This window comes from Pezoporus wallicus, unplaced genomic scaffold (genome assembly GCF_028554395.1).
Source record: "Pezoporus wallicus isolate ANWC-B61680 ecotype Strahan unplaced genomic scaffold, APGP_CSIRO_Pwel_v1 contig_3817, whole genome shotgun sequence".
NCBI classification, from domain to species: Eukaryota; Metazoa; Chordata; class Aves; order Psittaciformes; family Psittacidae; genus Pezoporus; species Pezoporus wallicus.
The window spans coordinates 9,090,390-9,098,997 of NW_026635157.1; positions in this window are offsets into that span (position 1 = coordinate 9,090,390).

The window sequence follows — 8,608 nt, forward strand, 5'->3', positions numbered from 1 at the left end:
TATTGTTCTTGCCATCAGCTCTCATTTTAACTTTCCTCTTTCAGTGATAACCTCAAGAAACAGTTTGTGCATGGACAATGACAAGTGGACATTGATTGGTGTTTTAAAAATATCTCAGAAAATATTGTTCTCTGAAGTGGCTCTTCCCTTTTCAGACATTCTGCTACTTTTGTGTGGCTGCTTTTGAGCTATGTAGGAGACAGTCTCTTTATTATTTGCTGTAATATTTTATAAGGATTTGGTATGCGGCTTGGAAAGTGGTGAAAGTAAATCCTTTTCTAGTACACCAAGGCCACTACAAGGAATGCTCTGCTCGTTGTTAGGCAGACACCTGGGCTGAACTCAGCAAGGCATTTGGCTAAAAATGCTCACCAACACATCTGCTTTATTCATCTATTGTGGAGTAAAGGAGAGGCAGGACTTGTGGGGCAGAAAAATTATTAAAAAACCCAACACCTCCAATTATTATTTTAAATTATTTGTGTTGATGTGTATGTAGAAGAAGATTAGATGACTATCAGGAATCACAGCACCAAAATGGCAGTGATGCATAAGATGAAAAATGCTTTCTAATACACAGACACTTCTGCTGCAAGGCTGTATGCAACAGAGAGACATCCAAGCTTTGGCTTAAAAAGCCGAGCCAGAAAGTGCTTTGTTTCTTTCACTGCTCTGTTCATAGTCAGGCAATGGAGTACTTTTGCCAACCTGGAGCCCATTTAGAAACAGACAGAGCTGTTTTTTGACTTGCATGTCAATTCAGATGTCTAAAAAAATCTCTTCCAAATGTGGTCCTCTTAAATATAAAAAATTCCATTTAAAAACAACCAAAAAGAAGTTTTAAATCTACATGATGAAAAAACACTAGAAGAGCAGTGTTAGAAACTGATGTGTTTTTTCTGACTTGAAGACAAAATACATTTTAAAGGCAAAGTAGAGTAAAATATTCTGATACATAAGAGCAAGGAAATGAGAAGTATTTGGCATGTGCCATCTTACTCCTGAGAGTACTCACTTGGTTGTATTCAATTCACATTTTATAGGAAGTTCTCTGTATGATGCTGTTGCCAAGTTCAATGATTTGCTCTCCTGAGACCCTACTTGATGGGAAGTGTACAGTGTATAACGAAGTAGACAGGGATGTCAATGAGAGCTCTTCAAACCCGTAATCCTTGATATTCCACTTCACACATGAGAACCTTTTGGCAGCTAGGAAATCTGATGAAAGCTGTTGCTGATCAAATCTCCTAGTATCATTCCCTAAAGAGTCTCACCTGCAAGACAGGCTTTATAAGGCAACATTTTAGGGAGCTTATGAGAATTTGCTCTCAAGTAATCAGTCTCAAGCTCTCAAGTAAACCAGGTGGATTTCCACAGGCTTTGGATCAGCCTGTTCACTGGATAGAAATGACCTGTTACACATGCGTGTTTTTATGGTTGGGTCAGGATCTTGACCTGACTACTTAATATCATGGTGCTAGACAACATGCCTATGTTGGTTCCTCTGGATACCTCCAGCTCTGGTGAAAGCTCATGTTTTCCTATCTAGCACACCAAAACACAAACCGAAGAAAATTAATGACTTCTACAAATCCTTAGCCAACTTTACATCAAAAGGTAGTTTGGGACAGAACCTCTTTCCTTTTTTGTTACTTTGATTCCTGTGTAAGTAGCTCAGAACATGATTTTTAAGATTTATTGTACTCGGTGGTGTTCCTTTATTGAATCTGTATCAAGCACTCAAACAAGTATCAATTTATGATGGTAGCTTCAAGGTTGTGTAATTGATGTAAAAATTTTCATCTTATTTGCTTGTGATTTCTTGCAAAAGAAAAAACATTTGGGGGAATTAAAAATAATGATTGTCAAATGTCTGTTTGCCAAATAGATTAAACTCTTATAACAAGATGGTTTTGGATCAGAACTTTGCAATAAAATGTAGTTCTACCATTTAAATATAGATCTTGGCTTATTTTTCCCCATTAAATACTATAAAAGAGTTAACAATACAGGGGCAGCAACATAAGCTAGGAGAACATGGGGCTTTAGTTGAAGCTGCCATAGTGTTTGTGGTTGAGACTATGAGAAGTAGCCCATAATGTTTTCTCTCAAAGAGATAGCAAAACAGCAATGAGAGTTGTGCTGGACAGAATCAAAACTCCATCCATGTACTGTAAAAGAAGCCATGCACTGGAGATATTTCTTCCTAACCTTGAGCAGAAGGTAATACCCAGATTATACCTTAGAGTGTAAAGGGTTTCCCCTTTAAAAAAAAAATTATCTCATCTAATGTAACTGTGTCAATTATATATGCTTTTCTTACTAAATTGTACATCCCTTTTTGAAGCTTATTTAGTTTTTTACTTGTTCTATTAAAAAACATTTTGAATAATTTTTATTTCATTCAGGTCTTCATTTCAAAGGTAACAACTTTCACTTAGCACTTTTGTTCCCATGGAACTATTTTTGTGACAGTTTTGGGAGAAGGAAACACTATTTTCACTGTTTTATCTCGATGTTTCATTTGTCATCTTGTGGAAACTCCAGTCTTTTAAAATATGTTAATCCGATTTTCTCTAAGAAAAAAAGTCTGTAAAGTAAAATATCTGAAAGTTGGTGCTTTGTCATTTCTTCACATGATTCTTCTCAGTGAAAGAAATATTAGGGGAAGAGACAGTGTGCTTCACCACATGTTCTTTTACCATAAGCACAGTAATGTTTTATGAGGTATCCCTCAGAGTAATAGGGAAATAGAGCACCAGCTCTATTCCCACTGAACAGAATGATAAAAGTATTTATTTGTGTTGGAAGAATGAGTCTTTTTCTCTTTTGGCACCTTTTAATTTCACAGCATGTCTCCTTGTGTTGTGCCATCTTGAGAATAGATACATAGGTTTTTCTGATTTACTTCTCTTCTGTATTCATTACATTGTAAATCTTTAGTGCGAATCCTCTCCAGCAGTCATAAACTTTAGTCTCTTTGTTAAGCAAAACTGTTTCCATATTTGTACTTATCTTTGCTTGCCACTTATAGCCATTGCCTACTTGTTAGATCCTTTTCAAAGTGGGATGTCCAACACTGGCCGTGATTTTAAAAAAGATTTTAGACTTCAATGACTCTGTCAAAGGTCAAAAAGGCTAATGTGGGCAACAGTTTCCTTCTGTGTTATCTCACAAGCCGGGTGAAAGTGTTATATATTAAAAGTCTGGTCGAAAGTGGTGTGATGGGAAGCATGCTTACAGCAATGTGTTAGTGCCAGTGTATCACATACCTTTGTATATTGATATTAGCCCCAGTGGTCGTATAACACCTTCTAAATGTTTTCTCTTGAGGAATCTTCTTCCTTATCCTGAATATAAGAGCTCAGTGATACAGATGGTTCACCATGAACAGAATAGGCAATCAGTTTCTATGGCCTGTATACATTTGTCTCTGAGGGCCGAGAGCTGTCATTCAAGCAACATTTGGACAAAACGGGTTAAGGGTACTTGGTCATGGTAACTTTTTCCTCTTGCTGTGACATAACAAAGGCATATTGGAAATGGAGCCAATACCCATGTGACATCCTTTGGACTTCATTATATGCAAAAGCCTACTTCAATTTTGGGAAAGAAATAGCAATCTTTTTGCAATTGTTCAGACCTGGGACTACAAAAGAAATCAAACAAAAAAGTAGTGTTTTCAAAAATAAGTTCCTCTCACAACACTTTTCTGTCACATTTGTCTCTCCTGCATGTCACGGTGATGAGAAAGCGGTGAGTTGCATTGAGATGGCTGGTTGTCATTGCCAGGATAGCTCTCATTCTTTTTATATAGGGACATGAGGAGTATATCCAGACTCTTACAGCTGTCAAATACTGATCTCCAACTTTGGAGGTGACCTTAGGCTGGATCCTTCTCTGTCATCTTTAGCAGTTCTCTGTGCTGAGCTCTCTGGCCAACAAGAATTTTGTGCAGGGGTTTTTTCACTGTTCTCTTTTTTCCACACCAAAATGGGCTTCAAAGAGCAGATCATTCTGTGTTCTTCTGCCAAGAAAAGGTCAAAACTGCAATGAGATTTGTAGGAGTAGAAGCCTGCATACATGGAAGATGAAAGAGTTAGTTGGAGGTGTGCCCCAAGAGAAGCTTAGATGGGTGGAATAGGTCTCTAGGATCTGGGATTTCCTGTTTCAGAGACAGGAAACCAGTTGCGTGCACATGCTATACAGGTTCAAATTTTGAAGCTACTTCTGAAAACAAGGCCCTTAACAATATTAATTACTTGTATATAATCCTTGAAATTATATTGGTGGTGGTAGGAGTTTTAACACTACTCACACAACTTAATAGAATTATGACAATAACATTCCTTTTCTGTTTTTGAACTATCACTGCGTTTTAAGAGGTCTGATACATTTTAAAAAGTCACTGGAAACGTGCAAGTCAAAGAAAGCAATATGGTGCTTAACACTGAAGAAACAGCATCTAGGAAGACTAAAAGAGATAGTATTTCCATTAGATATTAATTTCATAACTGTATCATTTTTAACCTTTCATCAATATTTCCTTTTTCCTCTTGGATTTAAAAGAGCTTTTGATTCTGAATGGATCTGAAGTATAAAGGAGAAACCAGGAGGTGGACATGTACAAATGGCTATCAACATAACCTTCAACAATATCATTTTTCATTAGTTTACAAAACCATTAAAAGCATGTTGCAAAATTCCCATTCTGGCCTGCTATGTTGGCACAGTTCACTGGCTAACTCTTTTAAACCACAGCAAATCCAATAGGTTATTGCATCTTGATACTCTTCATTAGCAAATTCCAGCAGTCTGATCCTGTCCAGTGGATCTTCTCCAGATTTCTAAGCCACCTTTGTATGCAGCAAAGGGAATATGAGGTGGTCCAGTCATAAGGCTCATACATACAATGCTGCAGATCCAACTAGTGGTTGTCACATGGCAATAAAAAAGCAGTAATAAAGCTGGATATTTAGAGACACTAAAAATAGTATTTTAACAGGTGCTTTGACTTTTTTGTATCAAATGGTTAATGGTATTTGGAGTGATGACATTACGGCCATAACAATCATTACTGAGCTCAGCTGAAAACAAAAAACCCAGGTAATATGTCACCAGGCTTGTTTCTACCTATTCAAGCACTTATCCTTTGGAGACTATCTATCTTTTTCTCACTGCTTGAGCCTTATCATCAGGAAATGCTAATTAACTTACCCTAACATAGACTTTTCTTTTAGTAGAATCACTGGGAAATTATTTCTCCTGTTGCAATTATTGTCATTCCTACTGGAATTTGGATTTTAGTAACGTGGTCACAGAGCTGAGAGTAAAACCATGGCTCACATGCTGTGAAGTCCTGCAAGGTGTGCAGTTTAGGCTGATAGAATGGACACCAGCTTTAATATGTTTTGACAGCCTCCAAACACTTTCAGTTCCTCATTAAAGCACTGTGAACAGCACATGTAAACAATCATGCAAACTTTGTCTCTTCTACTACAAGATAAATTTACAAGCTTTCATTCCTTTAAATGATTTCTTCAGTGAAGATTTAATTTTTAAGATTCACCTCCAGTGAGTGTCATATATCAGCATAATGGATAGTTTCTTATTAAAAAAATAAAGAGGTATGATCATATTTGTGGTTATGTCCTGATCAAAGCTATTTGGAACCAATATAATCTTTTTTTCAGGCTTTGAATTGCTTTTATCAAGCAATGATGGGTGTGTTCATAGTATATCTATGCAGATTTTTCATCAGTTTTAACACATGTGGGCATTAAAAATGTGTGTCCTTCAAATCTAGGAGTGTCTGGAAAAAACACTATGGCTTATTCTAACAGCAAAATCCATGGTGAACTGAGAAATTAAAGTTACTTCTGCCTACACCCAGTTCAGCTTGTGGCAAGGCAATAGCAGAATGAGATCAGACAGCGACCTTCTAGAAGTCCCCTATGTCATTTATTCTACCTGAGAGAACTTCTGTATAAAGATTTCTCGGTTGTAGAACCCAAAACTTCACAGATTTCACATTATTTTGCCTTAATAATAACAATGGCAATAATAATAATCTTTCAAATTGAGTCTTAATTTACTCCATTTATCCTCACAGATTTTTAAAGTGAGGGCCTGCTTAACATTTCGGACTGTGACTGGCCAGCTGGGTATTTAGAACTCACCTAGCTTTAAGCTTGTAAACAGTGATTTTGATCTTGAAATTACTCAAACTTAAAAAAAAACCCACAAAAAACAAAAAAAGGAATGAATTCAGCTATAAGACTATCCTTTCGTCTTTGTTTGGAATCTACTGAATTGGAAGACCAGGAATATATTGCGTGAAATCCCTGTCCCAGAGAGCTCAGTGACTTCGGTGTTATTTGAGGTTTTATCTACCACTTTCTAAGGAGAGTCTGGGTCTTCTTACATTAACTTGGATCTATACAATACAATGAGTCCTTATACCAGCTGCCTGTGAAACAAGACCATTGTATTCTTCCTCTTAAATCATTTAAGGCATAAACATACAGTCCAGTTTTGAAACTGGGAAGTAGGAGTATAAAATTAACATGGCCTTTTTATGGAAATGGCACTTTTCTCATCTCAAAATCCACATATCTTGGAACGGTTGTTTAGGAAAGAATGACTCTCTGTTCCAAATTATGAATAGAAATGTTTTCTTTTCACCCTTAGTGTTGAGGTCCCACACTTCACTATGTGAGAAACCGATGCTGATGTTACATAGCTTTATTCCGCAGGTACGTGCAGGAAAGTTCCATGTTAGTACAAAAACAACCCAGAAAGTCTTAAGAGAATAGTTGCAGGGTAAAGAGAGATGCATGACCCATCTTTTCATTCTCCTCTCTGCTTAAATGCAATGTTTCATGACTATTGAATGAAAGTGACTGGAGCGTATGTTAACAGGCACATAGCTGTGAGCCCCACAGAGCTTTAAAACAGGCTGCATCAGAGCAACTTAACTTTATTTTGGGAGGTTATGGGATAAGTCAGAACTGGATCTCTGTTACAGCTAGATTCCAGAGATATGATCTATTTCAGCAAGGGCTCAGAGCTGCCATATTATTGGAAGTGGGTGAAAATCCACCTGGATTTGGCGCTTCAGACATGCCTAATTAGAATTCTTTAGGAGCTGTAATGATTTTTAGAGGACTACAGATAGACGCTAATAGTGTAGTGAATTTGTAACATGTCTGTTCCTGGAAATGTCATATGACTTCTCACAAGATTACTGTATCATTTACATGTTCTATACACCTCTCAGTTCCAGGAAGAAAATTAAGAAAAGCCAGGGAAAAGCAGGAAAGACTTCATTAAATTGCTGAATTTCTGGTTTGGAAAATGACAAGTAAGAACCTATAGATATTCTTAGTGGAGGATCATTGTTAGTGAAAGTCTGTCTTGCCAGATTGAAATTTAGAAATCATTGTTCAACTTCTATTTCTGCTCAGGACCTTCCATGCTATTGGCTTTCTTAAACAAGTCATCAGGAACCAGATCCATCTCAGCTAATTTTACCATCTAGAAGGGGAATTTCTGCTCTAAGCTAGTTGCTTAGGTGCTGTCCTTCATCATGCTGCAGCTAGAAGACATTTCACTCCCCTTTCTAGATTCTGCATGGACTAAATCTCCTTTAGCTGTATGCCTCTGAAAGTCTGTTCTGTGTAGGTGTTAGTTTTCTCCTAGGCTCCTTCCAACAGAAACCCTGAGCATGAATGGAGAGCTTTGCCTCAGGGTCCACTCCATGCAAGGAGTATGGGCCACACCAGCAACCTCTGTTGTAGATTCATGATTACAGAAGAGCCTAGACCTCTGTCTTAGACTAGATGCCTGACTTTGAGATAGCTAATATTAGATGTGATGAATTCTAACACTGGGGTTCTACACTCTTCTCACACTGTAAAGTAGGTATAACAATAATCTTTTGTCTGTCTCAAATTATTAGCATTCAGTACTGACCTTTAAGTGTTAGAAATGTGCAGTTCCGTGCAACTCCATTAATATTAATTAAAAAAAAATTCACCCATCTTCCATTTCAAACACAGAATCATAGAATGGTTGAGGTTGGAAGGCACCTCTGGAGGTCATCTGGTCCAACTTCCCTGCCCAAGCAGGGCCAGCTACAGCCGGTTGCCCAGCACTGTGTCCAGATGGGTTTTGAATACATGAGATTCACTGTTACTCATTTTCCAACCCTGGCTAAACGTAATAGTCCACTTAATATTTATTTTGAGTTACCAAGACTTTTTTTTAACAGAAGGGAGGGAAAGGAATGGGAAGGATTTTATTTGCTAAGCATAGCAAGCACGTAGTAGATCTGGGTACAGGTAACAGACTTGAAAGTCCATGATGCCACTGCTTTGCCAGCTCCTTCATTAGTCCCTAAAAGCTCTTTCTATCTGTCATAATTTCCTTCATATGAGCAGCCTTTTTTTGTTTTGCTGTTGCAGTGAAATGGATTAGCCTTTGACCAGTTTTCTAAGGGTAGTTTCAAAATGGCTCAGAAGGTAAAAAAGAGCTAGGAGGTTTGAGCCAAATTCATGCTGTAGTTTGTTGGTACCCTTCTGGGTGCTCTAACAGCACACTGGCTGCT